Genomic DNA, 23481 nt, shown 5'->3' with positions numbered 1-23481 from the left:
GATTGGTTGAGAATTAGAACTTTTTTATGGCCGCTTATTTTTCATTTGATGACGTGGCGTGTTCGCAATTTCATTTGGGCGCCTCTATGGGGAGCTATTTTTTTGGTTCTTGGCTGCCCCTGTGGCCCTCTCTTTGTATTCCCATGGTTTCGGATTGAGCCTAGATTGCAATAGTCAAGCCCAAGACGAATTGGGCCCAATCCACTCGGACTCCCCCAGACCGTGAGGCGCTAAGAGTGAGGGTGCACCAAAAATACAAGAGGGGAACACGAATTAAACCCAGTCCACTCAGACTGCCCCAACCTGTGGAGCGCAAAGAGTGAGGGTGCACCAAAAGTACAAAAGAGAAAAGGGGAACACAAATTAGGCCAATCCGCTCGAACTGCCCCAGACCGCGAAGAGTGAAGGTGCCACAAAAAAATACAAAAGAAAAAGGGGCATCTATAGATGCTCCTTTCATTGGAGTTGATCCAACCTTTACATGAAATAGTTTTCAGTAGTTTTTAGGAGTGTGGGTGAGAGGGTGAGACCCGTACATGTTGGCATGGGACTCAACCCCCAAACACGTTAGTAAAACGGGTGCTTCCTCGGGCATAAGCAAACAAGTCACAGCTAAAGGAAGAGGTTGGTCGGTGTTAGAGAGAAAAGAAAGAAAGAAGTGAGACAAGGGAGGCGACAAGCTCCCACCAGCACCGCGAACACGCCCAAACCGTAGTTGCCGACCCTCTCTGGCTCTCTCTATCTCCATCTCGTGTTTCGATCTCTCTAACTATCTCTCACATGCTCTAATTCCAACTTTTTTTTTTATGAAAGAGTATTGCATTAAAAAAACTAGCGTACTACAAACATAGAAGAGAAATAAAACTGCCCCTTACAATCTTAACTACATCTACTACTAAAGTAAAGGCGACACAAAAGACGGTACTGAACTCCACTCTTTCCTTTCTCCATATCTTCTTCCCCATTTTGCTAACGCATCAGCTGGAGCATTGCCTTCCCTACGAACGTAAGTGAACTTGATTCCTTCGAAATTATTTTTAAAGGATACAATTTGTTGTATTATCTTCATAGATTGCCAGTGTAGAGCAGTATTATGGCCATTGAGGTGATTGATGATAGCTTGATTGTCGCTTTCTATATGAGCGTGAGATATATTTAATTGTATCGCCCATTGCATACTTGTAAGTATAGCTAATCCTTCACATTCTTCCGCATGTTGGCTACGGACTGAATTGGCTGCTGCTATAATGAAATTCGAATCTTCATCTCTAATAATGCATCCTATTTCTGCTGGTTCTGCGATTTTCGTGAACGAGGCGTCAACATTAAGCTTTAAATATGGTGTCGATGGAGGTCTCCATTTTTGTTTCTTCTTTGTTTTCCTGCATATGTTATTGGTGGCTTTCTCCAACTTGAGAGGCGTTATATTCGCATTATTAATTTGTTCTATGATTTGTGGGGGATTCTTTTTGTTCGTGTTAAAACAATTATCACATCTAGCTTTCCAAATATACCATAGTATTTTGGCATATAGGTTGATAGTATCTTCCTTGAGTATTTTCCATTGTATGATCCATTGATTAGTCGAGCTAATCTGATCAGTTCTCACGTTATAGTTGAACCAAATTGCCTTAGCAAACGTGCAGTGCAGTAGCACATGGTCAAGAGTTTCAATATCATCACAATTAATACAGGAGAATTGATCACCTATGAATTTGCCAATTTTTTCTTTGACAGGTAGGCTATTCGTACAACATTTCCAGAGGAACATCTTTACTCGTGGTATTGTATTCAAGTTCCATATAAATTTCCATTCAAGATTGTCCTGCATCACATTCATATTTTCTGTTCGTAAGTGAAAGTACATAGATTTTATCGTAAAATTACCTGACTTGGTGAGTGTCCATATCGGTTTATCTTCCTGGTTGTTCTGAAGGTTTATGCTGAGGATTGCGCTGCATATATCATCATTAAAGCATTGCTGTATCATCTGCACATTCCAATTATTATTAGTAATAAGTTGGGACACCCATTTGATATTGGCCCCTGTATGGTTGGTTATGGGAGGGGGGTGGTTTGGGATCCAGTAATCACTCCAAACGTTAATGTTGGTTCCTGTATTAATATTCCAAAATATAAGGCTATTCGTCGTAACATAATGTTTGACTATAGATTTCCAAGGCCAAGAATGCGTGGTTTTGGGGGGAGAGGGCCAATGAGTTTTAGGAAAGTATTTGCTTTTGAGCACTCTGACCCAGATGGCTTTAGGGTTATTAATAATACGCCAAATGATTTTGCTGAGAAAGGCCAAATTATCCAGATGAGGTAGGCGTAATCCCAGCCCACCCAGTTTTTTTGGTTTGCAAATCGCCGACCAGTTTATAGTATGGAAAGTTTTGGATTTTCTCCACCAGAAAGTCCTTTGGAGGGACTCAATGCTGTTACATATGCCCTTGGGGATGGCAAAGCACTGCATTTGGTATCGGGGAACGGCCGCTGCGATAGTTGAAATAACTACCGAGCGACCAGCTTGGGAGAGAAGATTGGATTGCCATTTGGCCAGTTTGTTTTTAATTTGATTGAGAAGGGGTTGAAAGATAGATTTTTTGTTTTTACCAATGAATAGATTCGTGCCAAGATATTTGTCACACGTCGAAGATTGATGAACTTTTAGCTCACGGATAATCATCCGCTTGAATGTAGGATGAGAGTTCTTGGAAAAGAAGATGTTGGATTTGGAATAATTAATCATCTGACCAGACGCATCACTAAATTCACGAAGGATCATCTTGAGGTTATGGATATTATCGAGTGAATTTAGGCCGAAAATAATGCAGTCATCGGCAAAGAGGAGATGATTGATAATGAGTTCCGAATTAGCGACCGGGAAGCCGATGAAGCGGTGAGGACCGTTATTTTTGTCGAGAAGTCGGCTTAGACCTTCCATAGCGATAGCGAAAAGGAAAGGCGACAGCGGATCTCCCTGACGAATCCCCCTGCTAACATTAAAGGTGCTCCCGGGACGCCCATTAATCAGAACTGCCATGGAACTAGAATTGAGACAGGAGCTAACAAGTCTGATCCATCCGGGAGTAAAGCCCATCAGAAGCATAATATGCTCCCGATACTTCCATTCAATCCTATCAAAAGCTTTTGACATATCCAGCTTGAGACCAAAATAGCTCTTCGCTCCTTTGATCTTTTTGAAGGAATGGATTAGCTCCTGGCTTATCATGATATTGTCAGTGATTTGCCTTCCCGGGACATAGGCGGCTTGACACGGGGAGATGATATCAGCCAGAGTATGCTTGAGTCTATTAGCAAGGATTTTAGTGATGATTTTGTAAGTTGTGTTCAGAAGTCTGATAGGCCTATAATCTGCAGGAGTTTGAGGGGTTTTGGTTTTAGGGATAAGGCAGATGTGAGTGTGATTAGACATCTCAGGGAGGGTAGCTTCTCTAAAGAAAACAGAAACCATCTCATTAAGATCATCCTTAACTGTATCCCAGTTAGCTTGATAGAATAGCGAAGGATATCCGTCTGGCCCAGGAGCCGCTCCAGATTTTAAAGAGAAAGTAGCCTTACGGATTTCATCCAAATTCGGGATCGCAGTGAGGGTATCATTTTGGTTTTGGGTTATCTGAGGGTTGAAACACTCAATGAGATTATTAGAAATGGAGGAGCCCACCGAAGTCGAAATATTCTAGAGGTGCTTCACAAAGACCTTGGCTATATGAGAGTCATCATACGTCCATGTGTTATCCTCTAGCTTAATGGAGTGAATTTGATTATTCCGATTTCTCGTGGTGGCTTTAGCATGAAAGTACTGGGTATTGCGATCGCCAAGGTTGATGTTCGCAACTCTCGATTTTTCTTTCCACATGCTTTCCTGTTGAAGAAGAAGTGTCTCAATCTGAGTGAATGTCTCGCCAAATTGATCCGCATTCTGAATGAATTGGAGTTGCTGGGTGAGGTTCTTTATGTTGTTATCAATGTGACCAAAAATCTCTTTGTTCCACTTCGAGAGTTTAATGGCCAGGGAATTAAGTTTGGTTTGAATCTGACTAGGGAGCGAACTCCATTTGTTTTTGATGAATTGAGCACAATTAGGATGGGACATGCATGTGCGAATGAATTTAAACGGTTTACGCCCCATATTGGATTTTGGTTTGGTGGAGAGGAAGATGGGGTTATGATCCGAACCTAAAGTAGGCAGATGAGTGAATTATAGTTAGGATAATGGGTAAGCCAGGAGTAATTCACTAAAGCCCTATCCAGCCTCTCTTGAATAAAGTTGCCATTAAACTGTTTATTGGTCCAGGTAAAAGGATTTCCCACATAGCCTACATCCTGGAGACCCAAATTATTAATATTCTGCTTATTTAAGTCGATAGAGTTCTGCTGAACTTCTTTCCCTCCTAGCTTTTCAGATTGGTCGAAAATACAATTTAAGTCTCCTATAACTAGCCAGGGTTTATGGGTGTCAGGGGCTAACTGGGCTAATGTCTCCCATGGCTTGGTTTTATCCTTACTGTACGGGCTTCCATAAAAGCTAGTAATGTAAAACATGTTATCCTTGTCACTCAAAGAGCTTTGCACGTGTATCATGTTGTTGTCAGAGTAAAGAACCTGAATATCAAAATGAGGCGACCAATACATGGCAAGACCACCGACTTTATTGATCGGGTCAATAACATGCTTGTTATAAATGCTATTTAAATTCAGAAGTTTATCAAGATTAGTGTTAATACATTTAGTTTCCGACAGGAAAATAAAATCAGGATTATACTCTTTGATTAGGCCACTAAGATGTTTACGATTGGCAAAGTTCCCGCACCCTCGGACATTCCAAGCCAGAATGGAGGGATCCATTAGGAGGCCAGACCTACCTGCGCCGACCAAGACTGCTCTAACGGGCACACACCACAAGAACGACCTAAGTGAGCTAAGCTGGCTACACTAAACCCGAAACTACACCCTAAACCTACCAAAGAGGTCACCCACAAAAAGCCCAATCTCAGTCAAAACCACAAAAGAGACTACCTCCTAACAGGAAGGGCACTACAAACGGGACTAAAAGCACTTAGTTTCGCAGAGTCCCACCCAACTAAGATAGTGGGAACAATCTAAAGGCACCCTCCGCTAGCTAAGGGACGGGCACCGCACAGGGGACTAACAGCACCTAGTCGCACAGAGGCCCACCCAGCTAAGAAAGAAGGAGCTATCTAGAGGCACCCTCCGCTAGCACTCGCTACAGGAACCTCACGGACCAACCAAAGAGGTCCACTACAAGCCTACCCGAGGCTGAAAAGAACCACAGAAAAGGCGTCCACTAAAAGCGCCTCCACTAAAGAAGGTCTCTCAACTAGCAAGAAAACCCTAGTCAAAAACCAAATCCGCTGCAACTCACAACAACCACAACCCCAGATATAGTCAAAAACTAAAACTTAAAATATAACACAGAAGAAGCCAAATTAAAACCAAAATAAACAGATAAGTTAAACACATATAATATTAAACATCCCACTAAGACCATAAAGATAATACTGCAAAACACACTGAAAAAAAAACCACTACCAACCACCAGCCCAAGCTAACCGAACTCCACTGAGTCTAGAAGTTATCTCTACTGCAAACACAAGATAGAGTAGGCACAGAAATGCCCAACTCAAATTCTGAGACTCCCAAAACAAAGTCCTAGAAGGACTGCAGCCAAAGAGATACGAGATAGACTCAGAACACACACATCACACCAACTAAACTAACAAGAAACAAATGAAAACAGACCCCAACTAAACTACCAACAACACCACAAGGACAGACTAAGCAGACACGGACCCAACATCACAAACTAGGAGGATGATCCTGAGAGAGTAGCTTCATCCCTATCTCTAGCATTGGTTAGGATATTTAAGCTGCGACTAAGAACCAACGATTCTTCAAGTAACCTTCTAGCCTCCAGATTGTCGAGCAAAGTCCCCTCCTCTACAGAGTCATCTCTGGACAGATTTGAATTACCATCAGATAGAGGCCTTGAGCTGTTTCTGATTCTCTTACCTGGGACTTGAAAGAGTTGATGTGGTGGAATAATCCCACTAGCAGGAGAGGGAGGAGGGGCAATAAGTTGAAGAGGTTCAGGAATGAACTGATTAGTATCGCCCATCACTTCATCCATCGGTTCTGAATCAGAATCTAGCTCCTCATCAGATAAATTAACCACAATAGGACAACTATTGAGAGGATGCTCCAAAATCCTGCATAACTGACAAATTGCACCAGGGAATTTTTGATAGCTAATTTTAATCTCTTGTTCACCATCTGAAAAAATAGGGTTGATAACAGCCAATAAAGGAGCTCTAATATCATACATGAAATGCACTCTAACTGTGTTATTGTTTACTCTTCCAAAGTTTCGAGGCTTGATGCTTATGATCTTTCCCATACAACTGAATATGAACTCGAAGTCTTCCTTGTTTTGCAGAGCCTGAGGCACTTTGAATAAAGTGCATCTCATCGGCTCAAAAAATAGATCATCTGTAGCATCAGTAAGAGGGAAAACAACTTCCTTAAGAACCAAAATCATACCTCTTAAGATCCATGGCCTCCCAAAATTCAAAGCATCCAAAACAAATTGACTCTTAGGCTTGATAAGAAATGTGTTCACTGGCCCCTCTGTTGGAAGGTAGTCACAATCACGGAAGAACTTAGATTGGGGGTATAACATCTTCTTGATAAAAGTTAGACCTACATCATAAGGGCAAACCTATCTAGCAATGAAACCTGCATCAATAGGTTGGAGCTCCTGTCTGGATGAGGGTTTGGTAAACCTAAGGGTAAGTTTTCCATGAGAAGAGATGGAGTAATGAGACGCCATGTGCATGCAGGTAGAAGTTGGAAGAGATACGTGAAACAGATAGGATGCCAAGAGTGCCAACCATGGAGCGTATAAGTACTCCTCTTGAAACTTGAAGAAGACGAACATAACAACCAAAATATCATCATAGTTAAACATGCAGGACCTCGGGAATCCACTACCCCCCAGAATCATCTATTCTTCAGACATGAGATGGACGATTGACAGACTCGAAAGACAGAATGAATGACGGCTACCTAACCGGAAAAAACAAAAGAGACCACAGAGAGACGCAAAACCGGCAAAGAGGAGAAGTTAAACCGACGAGCCACCAGACAAGTGTTAAATCTATACCTTTACGTGTTGAATTTGGTAGTCAGCAAATCTTTAGGAGAAGAAATCCGATCCTTGAGCCGCTGAATGAGTATAGGTTCCCCCAATCTGCTGTTATTGATTGCTCTAATTCCAACTTATCATTACTCAAATTGTGAAATGGATGTCCATCATCAAGAGAGAACTATATTTCTAGATTATTCACTTCAATGTTTCTAATTTCTACGTATAACCATTCAAATTTCAACCTAGACTTTTTCTTTTTAAAATTTTCAAATAACTAACTTTTATTTACTTAAAATAAGAAATGACAAAAATATAATGAATTTAGAGATTTAAAAAAGAGAAGGTAATTAGAGGTCGCTATTTTGCCATGTAAAACAATACAAAAAATGAGCCAACATTCCAACAAAATGGGGGTAAATTCGTTCCCAATCTTTTCTTTGCCAAAAAAATGAGAAACATGTCTAAATGTCAGGAGAGTACAACTTTTTCTGTTTTTTCTTTTCTACCCCTCTTACCTTTGGACGGGACATTTCCAGCTTTTTTGAAAATCTGTCGCGACGACAGAAAAAACATTAAATTCCCGTACATTATTTTGTTTCAATTCCTTCTTCCTTCTTATTTATACATCCAAAAATCTTCTTCATCATTCTTATTTCGTTTCAGAAGTTATCTTCTTCATCTCTTTCGATCTCTAAAATATCAAAGTTTTCTTTTCTTTCTCTCTCTAAAAGTTGTTCGTTCTTATTTATTCTTCCTCTCTCTGTACAAATCTTCCAAAATCGATTATGTTATGCCTTCTCTATCTTTTTGAAAGATTACCAACTTCTGAAAAATCTACCAAAATAGAAAAGTAATTTTAAAGAAAAAGAAATATGTTGAGATTGGAGAGAAAAATCTGAAAATAAAAAAAGAAAAAGAAATAAATCTGGAAAGGTGGAGAGAAAAATTCGAAATTGGTTCAAAGTTAAGAAAATAAAAATAAAAAAATAAAAAATCTGGAAAGATTTGGAAACAAAATAAATAAATAAATAAAAGAAATTGGTTCAAAGTTGGAAACAAATTTCCCTATATTTTCTTTCCAAAAAGTGTCTAGTACATAAAACAATTCCCGCCATACAAGAAAATTCTCAGTACAAAAAGTGTCTAGTATATGACCAAATGACTAGTACATAAAACGATTTCCGCTACGCAAGAAAAATCCCAGTACAAAAGTTCTCGTACATAACCAAATGGCTATTACGTAAAACAATTTCCGGTACACAAGAAAATTTCCAGTACAAAAGTTTCTAGTACATAACCAAATGGCTAGTACATAAAAAAAATTCCAGGTACACAAGATAATTCCCGATACAAAAGTGTCCAATAAATAAAAAATGTACAGTACAATGTCCTATAAATTTTTCTTGAAAATAATTTACGTTTTGGAAGGAATGTTCTATAATTGTCAATCATATAAGTAGAGAATGTTTGAGAGAAGGAAATAAGTTAAGATTGGAGAGAGAAAATATGTTTAAAAAGAAGAAAAAAAATACAGAGAGAATCAAATCAATGGGAAACCTACCAAATTATATATAGAAACAAATCAATGAAAAACTACAAAAAATGAGGAAAATTTTAATTTAAAAAGTAGAAAATCTGGAGAAAAAAAAATAAAAAGAGAAAGAGATCTGTTTAAATTTGAATGAGAAACAAATGACAAGTTTATAAAGAAAAATCCGGAAAGAGAATTAGAGAGAAAATAGGAATTGGAGAGAGAAAAAAAAACAAAAAAATCTATTATATAAAACAGAAGGGAAAAAGATGACTTGGACAAACATCCTTTTTTAATAAAGCATATTGTCTAGAAGTCCTCAAAATTTATGATATAGTCCTTCATAGAAATAAAGTTACCTATTTAAAAAAAATAATCGTTTCCTTCTTAGAAATAAAATAACTAATTTAAGAAAAAAAGAAACAAAATAAATTTCAAGGGTTAAAAAAAGAAATTAAAATCTATCTCTCTCTCTCTTTCAATAAAATAATAACTAATTTAAGAGATAAGAAACAAAAATAATAATAACTAATAAAAATCTCTCTCTCAATAAAAGATAACAATAAATTTCGTAACATTTGATTAATACAAGTGTTCGTGCCCTAGGGCACGGGATATACCCTAGTAACTTTAAAGAGAGAGAAATCTGTTGAGATTGGAGAGAGAAATATGTGTGGGAGAAAATAAAAAAGAAATAAATCTGGAAAAAGAACGAAAATGGCAAGTTGATAAATTTTGTACTGACAATTCTGTAAATTCGTGGAAAGTACAAGATTTGATGGGACGTGCCTCAGATTATTTTTCACAAAAATTCGCGTTTCCCGAGAATTTTTCGATGGCACTTCCATAAATTTCGAAAAGAAGAAGGGTGTTCCGGAATTTTCTCGTACCCTTCTGACTCTGTCGACCTACCTTCAATTTTTTGCCAACAATGAATTGGGCTCACATTTTTGGTTGGTCGTCTAAAACCTCAAAACAATATCAAATAGAGGTCCTTTATTAAGCCTGACATAAAAGACAATTAGAGTTATTTATCATAAGGGTGCTTCTAAAGGCACTGGACCAAAAAGCTGTTAGCATCCGGAAACTAGAAGGATGGGGTTTTTCAAATTGGGTAATAAGAAATAATTTTTCTGTTACCTGGGTTACGGATTTGCTATTGTTATAATGAAGGAAACTAGAAGGATGGGTTTTTTCAAATAGGAGTTTATACCTTCCTTGTGCTGTTTTGAAATAGGTTTTCAAACCTGGTAATTGAGGGTTTGTAGAAGATGAAGACATCATCCCGTTGCTGCTGCTATTGTTGTTGTAGTTGTTAATCATAAAGAAGATGATAGGTGTAACCGAATATAAGAACAAACCTAATCTCTATATAGCCCTGATGTTTGCTTAAGGAGAAAAAGTTTAAAATTGGGATTTCTGGTTAGTTTTGTGAGAGATGGATGGAGGGGTTAGGGTTAACTGAGAAGGGACCGGTGCTTATATAGTTGGTTGGTGCTAATAGAGAAAGGAGCGGTTGGGCCTGGTGCTAACAGAGATGGATGCTAACAGCCTTTCGACCCGGGGCCTTTAGAAGCACCCTTATCATAATCGTACAGGCTATTGTCCAAGAGTTTAAGATTAGAAATTTATGGTTTCACTTTTTCTTTAGAAATATTTAGCAATAAATATGATATACCTATAGCATCAAAGGTCAAGTCATTAGAAATTTATGGTTTCACTTTCTCTTTGGAAATATTTAGTAATAAATATGATATACCTTTAGCATCTAGTACAAGATCTGACTTTTTTTGGTAAAAGATTAAGTCATTAGATTTTTTCACTTTTTGGTAAAAGATTAGTTTATGAAAATCAATGACAATTAGAGCTCCTCAAATAAGAATTTGGACTCATTATTATTAATTTGTCTGCTTTGATTATTTTTGTGAAATAAAAGTATGAATTTATGTTACTTGTCTTTCTAGCTATAAATATTTAGAACGATATGATTTTACTCACTCAAATCTACTTCCCTCTTTCCAGTGAATATGAAGATGAAGGAGATGAAGTTCTTCTTTGTGATGCTTATGTTTGTTCATCCATTCTTCGGAGGTGACATCTCTCACTTACTTCTGTTTATAAATTTCTCCTATTTTATGTGAAAATAGTGTTTTCGTTGATCAAAAATATCTTTTCTCTTTTGTATTTGTTTATTTATTTCGCTATTATTATATGAATCATTTATTTTGAAACTAGAATATCTCAATAAAATAAACAATTAAATCATCTACATGTTGCCTAAAAAACAACAATAGATGATTGATCGTGACTAATTAGAGTCGGTCAAACTAGACCTACATCTATCTTTGATGGGCTAGGACAAACGAAGACCAAATAAAGACCGTTGAGGTCATCTTAAAGGAGCTGAAAGCACATGTATTCGTACTTTTTTTTATTTTATTTATATCTTAACTGTATATTTAGATTAAATAAATTTTGGAGCAAACAGATTTCACCAAAGTTTGATTTCAACACTTTATGGACTTGAGAGAGGTGTTGAAACACTACAATTCGATAAGTAGTGTTTCAATTCGATAAGTAGACATATTTTGTTCCCAAATACATTTTGATTATGTTACACATTTATTTTGACGAAGGGTCATTAACCCTGTCTGTCTGACAACAATAAGATTCGGGGTTTAGAGTTTATTATATATATATGTATATCAGTATATGTGTATATAGCTAGCCTATACGTCTTATACATAAAAAAAAACTAAATCAACTCCTTCAAGAAATTAGTTTTTGGTCGTTGGAAGGAAATAGAGTTGGTGTAGTAATAGTATTTTGATTATGGGAATATTTGCGAAATGTAGGTGTGAATGGCAAAGGAGGATTAGAGGAGGAAAGTGAGAAATTCAAGGTATGCTTCGAGGAGATAAAGCAGGAATCCTCTCCATGTTCTAATGAATCTTGCTTGCATAAATGCATAGACAAGTTTGAAAATGTCATTGCTGGAGTTTGCTATCAAGTTCCTTTCCCTGGAAAATGTGTTTGTTCTCTTAAATGTTGAATCACTAGAAAAATAGACTATTCCGACGACATAAAACCGTCAGGAAAAGAATATAGTAGTTGGAAAAAGTATAATGCCATTGGTAATAGTTCATGCTAAAACTTCTCATTTGTCATTTGTGTAGTTAATTCTTCTCTCTCAGTTGTTTTTACTGCATCTTCAATATTATATATGTGAACTCTAGAACTGAACCCTATAGTATTTATATGTACTTGAGGTGGAAACAAAAAGTTCTATCGAGCACCTTATATGTTTTAACAAAATCTGAGTCTAACTATGTACTATATTTGTGTGTTTTCAAACCAATGCTTATCATAAAAACGTAGAACTTTGTGATGGTGGTTCAACTCAATCTATTATCAAGTAACTTTCATGTGCAATATATTTTTCTTCTTTGACGCTTCTCGTAGAATAACTTTTCAAAACAAAACTACTTTTTTTTCCTTCCACCGTCGAGCGTGTAAAGCTTGAGTATATAACACAACAAATCATGTCCAGAGGGTTTATATATTTGTTTGTCAACGTTAGTTCTTAGAGTTTCGTGGGCCTAATTCTCTAGGAAAACCGCCTTGCATGAAAGAAATTGTCTGTTACGTGTCTATTTAGTGATTCCACATCAGCTGGGCATTAAAATGCCCAATAAATTGGGCACTCTAGCATCTCCCTTTTGTTAAGGGAAATGATAGAGTGACTTAGAAATTGGTACTTAGAGAGTGACATATTTCCTCATTTAGAAACAAAAGCGGTCCCCACGGTAGTCAAACTTTGAAAAAACTTTGTCTTTTAGTGATTCCACATCAGCTGGGCATTAAAATGCCCAATAAATTGGGCACTCTAGCATCTCCCTTTTGTTAAGGGAAATGATAGAGTGACTTAGAAATTGGTACTTAGAGAGTGACATATTTCCTCATTTAGAAACAAAAGCGGTCTCCACCGTAGTCAAACTTTAAAAAAACCTTGTCTTTTAGTGATTCCACATCAGCTGGGCATTAAAATGGCCACTCTAGCATCTCCCTTTTGTTAATTAGAGTATCTATAAAAATGGGTAGGTAATTCTGTAGACGCCCTATCATGGCCAAAATATTTTGGGGATTCATATATAAATGAGGGCCTAAAACGATAACATGGGTTGCCTGTGGAACTTCCCCCCTTTAGAAATATATGATTTAGCTACTCGACTAAAAAGAGTATGATTTATTTTAAGTATGATTTCTTTTGATGTGGTTGGGACAGGTAAGTTAGCAAGTTTGTCAGTCGCAAGTAAACCCAAATTTAACTTTTATAACACTTAAGAAATGATAGAGATATCTTCTTTTCTTCAAACCAATATTCTTCCCTTTCAATCTCTCTTGAAAGAACCACTTCAGAAATCTCTCCTTCTCCGACTTCTCTTTGTTCTGAATCTTGTTGTATAATCTCTTCCCTTTGATTCCCTTTTACAATGATAAATAGGGAGGTTTACCAATAAAAATAGGAATTCTTTTTTAGGCTTGAACAAATAGAAGTTTCTATCTATTTTTTCTCTAAACAAGGAATAAGGGAAATCCTATTCCACCTAGGAGCCTTTTATTATAAGGAGGGACCCCAACACAGCCCACTCGGACTGTACTAGTCTGTGGGACGCAAAGAGTGAGAGTGCACTAAAAGTACAAAAGAGAAAAGGAGACCACGAATTGGGCCAATCTGAGTCCTGTGGGACTCAAAGAGTGAGAGGGCACTAAAAGTACAAAAGAGAAAAGGAGATCGCGAATTAGGGCAGTCCACTCAAACTACCCCCAGTCTGTGGGCGCGTGAAGAGTGAGGGTGCGCTAAAAATACAAAAGACAAGTTAGACCCAGTCCAGGCGGATTGCGCAAAACCGTTGACACGAGAAGCCTGAGGGTGCGGAAAAAATGCAAAAGAAAAAGGGGTGTCTATAGATGTTCTCTCTCATTTGAGTAGATCCAACCTTTACATGAAATAGTTTCCAGTATTTTTTAGGAGTGTGGCTGCAGCCATGAGTAGCCTCGCTAGAGCTCCGCCCTTGAGTGTGGGTGAGGGGGTGAGACCCATAGATATGTTGGCATGAGACTCAACCCAAAACATTACTAAAACAGATGCTTTATCAGGGCATAAGCAAACAAGTCAGAACTAGAGGAAGAGGTTGTTCGGGTGTTTTCCTAGAGAGTAGAAAAAAGAGAGAGAGAATAACATAAAGATTGAGAAAAGGTAGGCGACAAGCTCACGCGATCACCCCTAAGCTGTAGCTGCCGACCCTCTCTCTATTTCCATCTGGGAGAGATGCTAGAATCACAAAAGATTTTGACAAAAAAAAGTTCCCAGCTGATGTGGCGGTTGTGATTTTCATCTCTCAACGGCCTAGATTTGGTCAAAGTTTGAAACCACACCCGCTACATCAGCTGGGAACTTTTTTTTTGTCAAAATCTTTTGTAACTTTATCATTGTTTCGATCTCTATGACTATCTCTCACACACTTTAATTCCTACTTACCATTACTCAAATTGTGATATAGATGTCCATCCTCAAGAAAGAACTATATTTTTAGATTATTCACTTCAATGTCTCTAATTTCTACTTATAACCGGTATTCAAATTTAAATCTATTAGACTTTTTCTTTTCAAAATTTTCAAATAAACTTTTTTTACTTAAAATAAGAAATGACAAAAATATAGTGAATTTAGAGATTGAAAAAAGAGAAGGTAATTAGTGATCTCTATTTGGCCATGTAAACAATATAAAAAATTTAAGCCAGACATAAAGGACAATTAGAGCTATTTCCCAGAATTGTACAGTCCAAGAGTTTAAGATTAGAAATTTATCGTTTCACTTTTTTAAGAGAAATATTTAGCAATAAATATGATATACCTAGCATCTGGTACAAGATCTGTTTTTTTTACCGCCTAAAATCGTTATACCCATAATATTCCTCAATCTACAGACGAGGTAAAATGGTTTTGATTCAAATTTCAATAGTCTAAAAGGAATCGAATTGGTGTCATGTAAAGAGTAAATATGCATGCTATCGAACATATTCAAGTACATCTGATGATTAATTCTTTACAATTCTTTGTGTTTTTAAAAAAATGAGTCATTAGATTTTGTCAACACTTCCCGCTTATTTTATGAAAATTAGAGCTCCTGAAATAAGAATTTGGATTCATTGTTATTAATCTGTTTGTTTTAATTATTTTGCGAAATGAAATAATGAATGTATGTTATTTGTCTTTCTAGCTGTAAATATTTAGAACCAAGTGAATATGAAGATGATGGAGATGAAGTCCTTATTTCTCATGCTTATGTTTGTTCATCCATTCTTCGCAGGTGACATCTCTCACTTACTTTCGTTTATAAATTTCTCCTATTTTTTTGTGAAACTAATGTTTTAGTTGATTAAAAACATCGTTCCTCTTTTGTATTTGTTTATTTACTTCGCTAGTATTATAAAAAACCACTTCTTTTAAAACGGTAATATCTCAACAAAATACACAAGAGATAAATCATCTACATGTTGCCTAAATTAACAACAATAGATGATTGATCTTGACTAATTAGTGTTGGTTAATCTTGACCTATATCTATCTTGACGAGTTAGGACAAATTTATAAATCTATGTAATGGAGGAGGGTCATATTTTATTTTATTTTGATATGTGATGAGACTAGAAGAATTGAATACATCACAAGCATCGAAGATACATCGTGAGTTGAGTAAACATTATAATGGTCATCACAACAATATCCATGTCTTAGAGACCATATAAAGACCCTTCACGTCATCTTAAAGGAGCTGAAAGCACATAAATTCCTACTTTTTATTTTATATATATACCTTAATTACATATTTGCATAGGAGAAATTTTGGAGCAAACAGATTCCAGCAAAATTTGATCCTAGAACCTTATGGACTTAAAGAAGAAGAAGGGTGTCCAAACACCACATCTAAGGGTTGTACACACAGCGAAGAGGTATCAAACTTTTGTTCATGTGCTAAACAACCCTTGGTTGAAGTGGTAAGAGGTTTAGTACTTTAGTCTTCCAACTTAGAGGTTAAAGGTTCGAGGCACGCTGACAGTTCAAAAAAAAAAATGTGTTCATGTTCCCCTCTTCTCATGGGAGATCTCTTGTACCTATATAAGAGGAGACTAGAAAACTTTGCTAACAATCCAATTTGATAAGTATACATATTTTTGTCCCTAATACATTTTGATTATATTACGCATTTATTTTGACGAAGGGTCATTGAGCCCGCCTCTGTGACAGCAATAACGTTTGGGGTTTAGAGTTTATTATATATGTAAATGTATAGGATATATATATATATATCTTATATCTTATTCTTATACATTAAAAAAACAACTCAATCAAGTGCTTCAAGAAATGAGTTCGGTCAATTATTCTTGGTGGAAGGAAATAGAGTTGGTGTAGTAATTGAATTTTGATTATGGGACTATTTGCAAAATGTAGGTGTGAATGGCAAAGGAGGATTAGGGGAGGAAAGTGAGAAATTCAAGGTATGCTTGGAGGAGATAAAGCAGGAATCATCTCCATGTTCCAATGAATCTTGCTTGCGTAAATGCATAGACAAGTTCAATGCCATTTCTGGAGTTTGCTATCAAGTTCCTTTTCCTGGAAAATGTGTTTGTTCTCTTCAATGTTAAATCACTAGAGAAATAGAGACCATTCCGACGACATAAAACCGTCAGGAAAAGAATATAGTCATCGGAAAAAGTATAATGCCGTTGGTATAATAGTCCCATCGCTAAAACTTCTCATTTTTGTAATGAATTCTTCTCTCTCAATGTTTTTACTGCATCTTCAATAATATATGTGAACTCTAGAACCGAACCTTGGAGTATTTTATATGTACTTGAGGTGGAAACAAAAAGTTCTATCGAGCACCTTATATGTTTTAACAAATTTTTCGTCTAAAAATGTAGTATATTTGTGTGTTTTCAAACCAATGCTTATCATAAAAACGTAGAACTTTGTGATGGTGGTTCAAATCAATCTTTTATCAAGTAATCTTCATGTGCCATATAGTTTTCTTCTTTAGAATAACTTTTCAAAACAAAACTACTTTTTCTTTTCCTTCCACCGTCGAGCGTGTAAAGCTTGAGTATATAACACAACAAATCATGTCCAGAGGGTTTATATATTTGTTTGTCAACGTTAGTTTTTAGAGTTTCGTGGGCCTAATTCTCTAGGAAACCCGCCTTGCATGAAAAAGATTGTCTGGTACATGTCTATTTTACAAATTCTAATGTCCAAACAATATTGTGAGATGATATTGCTAATAACACAAACATTTGTAGGTTGTATAGCTTATATTTGCTCTTCCTGCAACATATTTTGTTAATTGGAGTATCTATAAAAATGGGTACGTAATTCTGTAGACGCCCTATCATAGCCAATATATTTTGGGGATTCATATATAAATGAGGGCCTAAAACGATAACATGGGTTGCCTGTGGAACTTCCCCCCTTTAGAAATATACTAGGTATAACCCGTGCCCATAGGGCACGGTTAATTTGATTGAATGCAATGCATGTATGCGTTAAATTCGAAGTTAAAATACAAATTTGTAATATCTTAGTGATTCCATCAAAGAAAACCCAAAAAATTTATAATACGTTATGTGAAAGATATAGAAAACGCTCAAATACTAAACAAAATTACAACATCAAGCTAAGAACAAGTTCTCAAAATGACTAAAAAAAATCAGCAGACGTAGTAAAAGCAATATCTCAAAACATATCAGTTGGTAGATAACTTAGCAGCAAAAGCTAGATTAAACTATCGCATAAACAAATTTTGCCCGTAAAGATGATAATCTTCAACGACGATCGACCCTATCTCATGTGATCACCCCAAGAACAAATCCGTTGATATAACATGATAGATTATTAGAAGATCATTACGCCCTAACAGGAGACCAGAAACGGTTGGGTGCCATTGGGTGTGTAATATGTAATCCAACACTTCTAAGGACCTGTTTAGAATTTGAACAAAAATCAGATTGATCAGTACACAAAGTTGTAACATTTATGGATTTCATAATTTCAAGAGCTGCAATCAAATTAGAATAGCTTTCCAATGTGCAATTTTTTTTAACAATATTTCCAATATGCAATTCAATCCAATAGCTACATGGGGAGAGGAAAAATCCTCAATGAATTTCACTCAACTACAAATTCTTGATAGCCTCCCTCATAAATTTGTCTGAACTTCAAGTCCTACCATAGCAACCTGTATTTTTCCCAACTTGAGTAAATGCTCTATTTCGACGAAAGCTGACACCTAATCCAACTCTTCTTCAGGCCCAAGATAATGAGCTAACCTCTCTTCCTTTAATTAAAAGGTTTTTCGAACTAATACTGAGTAATATAGTAAACTGTTAATCAATGTGAAAGTATCGCTGCAACAAGGCTAGACACCAGTCGAAGATTACAATACTCAGACCTTTCTTAAACCTTAACCATATAATCCATTTATGTGACATTTTTTTTTCAAAGATGTTACATGAGTATAGACTATTATTCATCATTTGGTTTGGTTACATCAAAGGGGATATGCTCGTAGCTACCACTCACTCAGTCGAATACCCAACTACACAAGTCAGAGATCCGTGGCTTTTGTTATGACCCTTTTTGAAGTGGATACGCTAGTGCACCAATTTGACCCAATCGATTGTTATTTGATCCTAATGAAAATTGAATACCAACCTGTACAAGTTTGATAGAAATAGCAAAAGAGTAAGCTAATAAAATAGTACTTTGTTGATTAATACAAAGATAATAAAACTTTGAAAACAACAAACCTAAGCTACCAATGTAGAGCTCCTTTATCACATATGAAGATCAGGGTTCTAATTCTTCATCACTAATAATCCCACTAAGAGATTTTTAATCCTACTTTCCACACTTTCTGATTCTTAAGCAGCATATCTATATATTCAAATCACAAAAGCTAACATCACAATCTACTATTACACCCAACAAAGTTGCAAAAGTATGTTTTTTTTTGTGGTACAAAATAAAAAGAATCACACCCAAAAGAAACGGTTCTACTCAAATCACTTTCTTGAGATGATGTAAGAAAAAAAACTCAGGACAAGACGTTTCCATTTACCTACTTAACTGTCTGCCTTCATATTCATCCCTTGATAGATTATATGAACTGACAAAGACTCGAGGAGTATGACACACAAAATAGACTACACAAATTTCGGATCCTTAGAACTATGTACATCCATCACAAAAATCCTGCACTTGGAAAACCCCAACACTTTTTTCTCCATATTTCTTTCTAATGATCTTCAATCGATTAAACCCATAATTACATGGGTTTTCAGCAATACATAAAGAAGTTAAGGTTTTCATTTCTAATTCATCTTCCCTCTCCACCGTAGCTTTATAAAGACCACATATACTATAGTTGATCTCTTTCTAATGTTGTTTTTGACGAATTGATCACAATACATCGATTATTGGCATGGCCGATAACATAGACACTGTGCATAATGAACTTCCTTTTCGCACATTGAACAAAAACTCACCCCATATTAGAATGATGTAAATGGCCTAGAAAACGAAACATGTAAAAGTGAAATGCAAATAATGATTCAAAACAACCAGGATCTCGAAAGAGATAGGGGAGGATAAATATAAACGGCAAAAGTTTATCGAAGTTTCCAATTAAGAAGGATTTATGTTCTTATGACCATTTTTACAGACACTTTATGTGCAAATTTAAAAGTTAAAACGATCCTAGGATTTTGTCTGGTTTGTAGACATTATCATTATAGAGATCAAAATCCATAAGTAAATTCATAAAGGCTATTTTATGAAGAAGCAAAGGAGAAATCCCATGTCACTAACCTCAAACCACCGTTATTGAGAAGGTATAAAGCAGGTAAAAAACTAATGAAAATTAATCACAAAAGATGTAGTATTAGATACCTCCAAAATAAGTTCGAGCAGGAAGGAAAAGTGAACGAACTTCGAAATCAATTGTATTTTGCAACTGTGACCAAATTGAGAATAATTAAAGAGATTCAGATCAACAAAATTAAGTACATAATTCAGTGGTTAAATCAAACTTAGGTGCTGTTTGTTTTTTTATTTTTTCAGATCTGAAATCTGAATTGGGACTCAATTCAGATTTCAGATGTTTGTTTTTTAATTTAAGCGAATCTGAAAATTTGGCTGAATTTGACCAAGGTCTGAATTGGCTGAAAAAACCCCCAAATATTTCAGACTTCAAAACAAGTCTGAAAAAGTGGAATAATTTCTGAAATATGTCAAATGACATTTCTGCCCCTTTCATTTTAGAATTTATTTCTCAACCCACCAAAGCCACCACCCACAGACGACATCACCACGCACCACCGGCAAACCCACCACCACCACCGGCAAACCCACCACCACCACCACAGAGTATATCACCACCACCACCAACCGAACCACCACCAACCGAACCACCACCAACCGAACCACCACAGAGTAAAACTCAAGATCAGTTTTAGGAGCTTCAGCGATTCGAGTAGCCCAAGAAATCAACATTATCAGAGACCCAGCAGCAAGAGAAAGAGTAGAAGTAAGCCATGGATAAGGAAAAGCATTTAAAACCTTCTTATTATAGATGTTGAAGACAACATTCAAAGCCCACCAAGTAGCAAAATAGATACTAATTTTAACCTTTTGAGCTGCTGCTGTTCTTGTTTCTTGATCTGGAAGTTCAATAGGTTGAGATCGATCAGCTTCATAAGCTTTGCATTCAAAACTTACTTCCTTTTTAGGGTTTGATGTTGTTTTAGAAGATCCAAAACTTTCAACAGATGAAATATAGAGAGGCTTCCTAGATGATAGAACAGAGTTATTATTCATGGTTTTTGCAGTCGGCATGGCTCGAAGCAACAATGAGAGTCGTGGTTTTGAAACCCTAGATGGGTTTTGCTGCCGAAAAAGTTCAGTAGCTGAAACTGCCGCTCCTGATTGCTTCACCGAACAGATCATCTTCTCTAATAGCCAAAAACACAAAACTTTAGTGAAGATTTATCGACAGGTGGAGAAACTTAGAAACTGATTGCAGAAACCCTAAAATCAAACAAAAAAGACCAATAAGTATCTCATCTGCATTAACCCATTAACCCAATAACCAGTAATCAAACGTGAATCAACTGATCTTACTGATCTTACTCACGCAACCGATCTCGTAGTTCTTCAACTGATCTTACTCACGCAATTTAGGGTTTGTACGAATCTCCCACTTGATTTTGGTCAAGATGAAGAACTTAAAATTGGGGTTTATACGAATCTCCCACTTGATTTAGTTCTTCAACTGATGTTAATGAAGTTGTTGGTAGAGTTGATGGTGGTGTTGAGAGAGGAGGCAGGAATTAGGGTTTCCTTAGGAGGCAGGAAATAGGGTTTTCTAGAGAAAGGAATTGGGGTGAGAAAGACGGACAAAGAGATAGGGTTTTAAGTCTAGGTTCTGTTTGTTTAAAATATGAGGTAAGGGTATTAGTGTCAAAGTATAAATTCAGACATAATGATTCAGATAGGGAAAACAAACATACTAACTTGTGAAACAATTAAGCCAATTCAGATTCAGCCAAATTCAGTTCAGCTAATTCAGATTCAGCTAATTCAGATTCAGACATTAAAAAAAAACAAACAGCACCTTACTTAAGAGCCATGGACATGGTAGTGAATGGAGAAGGGCTGAATTTTATAGAGAGGTTAAAGAAATTGACGATGCATCTGAAACTGAAATCTGGGGGAGATTAAATGAATCGCTAAAGATGCGGTCTGAGTCTGTAACTGATATCCTCATGATAGAGGCTAACCATATTCATCATAAATATTTTATAAATTTCAAGAGAGAGAGAGACGGATGGTACTGTAATAGACGGATTGAAGAGCTGAAATTTATGGCTGACGAAAATGAACGGAAGAACCCTAATATAACTGCTATCTTCACCATAGCTGAAGTAAAGGCTATAACCTGTTTAATGAGAGAGAGAGAGAGAGAGTGAATAAAGATCATGTGGCTGCGATTAAATCAGGCCCAAAACAGATGGTTGGATTTGGTCTCTGTTGAAAACTTTTACTTAGTACATGTGGCGTCTATTAGGATCCTAATCAGTAAAATGGAGCATTTATTTTGTCCTAGTCAGCTTTGACCAGTTCTGTTTTGTTATATAGAAGATGATATGATTTAGCTACTCAGACTAGAAAGAGTATGATTTCTTTTAAGTATGATCATAACCTAATAGTAATCCACATTATTAGAGAAGATAGTTGTGTTTTATTATTAATTAATCACCTAATTAATATCTTATTATTCTAGTATATATCCCATATAATACTATGGATGGTGAAAGATAGTTGCGTTTTAATATTAAGCACCTAATCTAATTAATATCTTATTATTCTAGTATCCCACCTAATACTATAAATGGTGATTGTCCTTATTCACCAACTTACAAAAAGATCGTACAAAAAAAATACAAACATTGATGTGGTTGGGACAGGTAAGTTAGCAAGTCCGCCAGTCGCAAGTAAACCCAAATTTAACTTAGATAACACTTAAGAAATGATAAAAATACCTTTCATGACGCTTTATAAGCAGTACTTTATAAACCCGTTCGATAGAGATATCAACCAAAATTAACCCCTGTTTTCAAGGATTAGGGGGGGTAGTGGTTGGGGACATTGGGGGACATTTTCATGTCCCCCAATGTCCGTGTTATTGGTTGGGGACATTTCAAATGTCCCCAAATGTCCGTGTTATTGGTTGGGGACATTTCAAATGTCTCCAAATGTCCCCAAATGTCCGTGTTATTGGTTGGAGACATTTCAAATGTCCCCAAATGTCTGTGTTATTCGTTCGGGACACGAAATTAGGGACATTTCAAGACAAATTGTTTTTGGGGACATTTTAGTGTAAATTTGGAGAGCTTTTGGAGAGAAAATGTCTCTCAAAATATGGAAGACACTTGGGGACATTTGAGTAAGGAAGATAATAAAAATAATTATTATTACCAAATCATATTATAATAATATTATCTTATTATTATATTACTATATTATTATTATTATTATTATTATTATTATTATTATTATTATTATTATTATTATATTATTATTATTATTATTATATTATTATTATTATTATTATATATTTGAGTAAGGAAGGTAATAAAAATAATTATTATTATCAAATCATATTATTATATTATTATAATATTATCTTATTATTATATTACTATATTATTGTATTATTATTACATTATATTATATTATATTATATTATATTATATTATATTATATTATATTATATTATATTATATTATATTATATTATATTATATTATATTATATTATATTATATTATATTACATTATATTATATTATATTATATTATATTATATTATATTACATTACATTACATTACATTACATTATATTATATTATATTATATTATATTATATTATATTATATTATATTATATTATATTATATTATTATTATATTAATATTTAACTATATTAAATAATAAATATTTACCAATTGTCCATCAATGTCCACAGATATCTACAGATGTCTACGAAAGTCGAAAAGTATATATTTGGAAATATTAATTAATTTTTTTATTTCATATGGTAAGACAGTAATAATATTAAAAATAATAAATATCAACTAAA

At 35.5% G+C, this 23481-nt stretch overlaps 2 long non-coding RNA genes across 5 annotated transcripts; one reads left to right on the top strand and one right to left on the bottom strand.

Annotated features, from left to right (window-relative positions):
- Positions 1-14562: 14562 nt before the first annotated feature.
- LOC147565052 (uncharacterized) lies at positions 14563-16732 on the top strand. The gene is made up of 3 exons (XR_015237005.1): positions 14563-14719; positions 15008-15097; positions 16240-16732. It is a non-coding gene; the product is annotated as an uncharacterized LOC147565052 (long non-coding RNA).
- A 613-nt stretch (positions 16733-17345) lies between these two features.
- LOC147565051 (uncharacterized) lies at positions 17346-21831 on the bottom strand. Of its 4 annotated transcripts, none has more exons than XR_015230025.1 (4): positions 21463-21831; positions 19735-19798; positions 17962-18498; positions 17346-17765 (listed from the first exon to the last, which is right to left on the bottom strand). It is a non-coding gene; the product is annotated as an uncharacterized LOC147565051 (long non-coding RNA). The 4 variants fall into 4 exon arrangements; XR_015230031.1 differs by having other exon boundaries at positions 18367-18498; XR_015230013.1 differs by lacking the exon at positions 17962-18498.
- Between the last annotated feature and the right edge of the window lie 1650 nt (positions 21832-23481).

This window comes from Eschscholzia californica, unplaced genomic scaffold (genome assembly GCF_041429995.1).
Source record: "Eschscholzia californica isolate CP2 unplaced genomic scaffold, dmEscCali1.0.p SCAF_1, whole genome shotgun sequence".
Taxonomy (NCBI): Eukaryota; Viridiplantae; Streptophyta; class Magnoliopsida; order Ranunculales; family Papaveraceae; genus Eschscholzia; species Eschscholzia californica.
The sequence above is the reverse complement of the archived record's forward strand: the minus strand, read 5'-3'. Positions and strand labels throughout refer to the sequence as shown.